Genomic DNA, 1,326 nt, shown 5'->3' on the forward strand with positions numbered 1-1,326 from the left:
CATCTTCTTTCACCACCAAAATCGATCTCATAGATATCCCACTGAACAGGGTCTACCATAGGCCTGAGCAAAACCCCTTAGCAACAAAGGCATCCCCTTGAAGCCAAAACAACTCTGATACCAAATGTAGGTTTTAACCCGTACAAAAATTACCTGCATACAAATTCTTAAACACATAAAATAAACAATGCGAGAGCATAACACATAAAACACATATAAACAAAGATTTTCCCCTGGATCCCAAAACCAGGACTACCAGCTTGATTTTTCATTATGTTCCTTTCAATTTTATAATACATATTTACACATGTTGAAGCATCCAATACCATGGACCGAAAACCATCACATCCAATACCATGGACTGAAAACCATCACGTCCAAAAAACATGTGCGAAAATCATGCACAAAACCATAGGTGGGTCCAACCAACCTAACATAAGGTCCAAAACCAAAATTTTCTGGGGCGCTACCCTGGACCCCATAAAGTGGGGTTACGGGTATGCCTCAAACCCCATGTGAACCCCCCTTTAACCCCCCAGTTAACTACATGGGCTAGTCGTGGAAAGAATATAACACAACCCAACAACGAGTTGCACCAATAACATAGTCAGAGGCATTTTCCTTAATTTCAAATGGTTGTTGTAGGTATAGTAACGTGAGAAATTTTGCAGAGAAAAATATGTGCTTCATCTTAACGAACACATTCTGTTGGGACTTAGACTAGAAGAACTTTGCTTTCAGTCCACCTTCAGTAACTTGACTCAAAGGCTAAGTGATATGAGAGAATCCTAACACAAGCCTTTGATAGAAATTGACAAAGCCTAGAAATCTACAAAGCTATGTTACAGCGGTTGGGGCTAGCCAATCCTGAATGACTTGGATCTTAGCCAGATCCACATGCACGCCTTGCTCATCAATGTTGTAACCAAGATTTCGGACCTAGTTCATGTCAAAGGCACATTTCTCCAAATTGGCACATTGTTTGTGTTGTCCCATGGTTTGAAGGACTTGCTAAATGTGTTGCAAGTGCTCTTCCAAAATCTTGTTGAATATAAGGATGTCATTCAGAAATAAAACCATGAACAAGATGGTGAAGGGTCGTGTAATGTCATCCATCACCATCACCAAATTTGCAGGCGAATTTGTCAACTTGAAAGGCATGACCAACCACTCAAAAAGGCCTTTCTTGGATTTGAAGGTGGTTTTCCATACATCTATGGGTTTTATTGGAACTTGGTGATAACCAGACTTCAAATTAATCTTATTGAAGTACTTGGGCCCCTTGAGTTGGTCAAGATAATCAGTCGAATTGGATATTTGTTCCTG

This window comes from Pinus tabuliformis, chromosome 9 (assembly GCF_031772625.1).
Source record: "Pinus tabuliformis cultivar Carrire ecotype Pingquan chromosome 9, CPIR1, whole genome shotgun sequence".
In the NCBI taxonomy this organism is placed as follows: Eukaryota; Viridiplantae; Streptophyta; class Pinopsida; order Pinales; family Pinaceae; genus Pinus; species Pinus tabuliformis.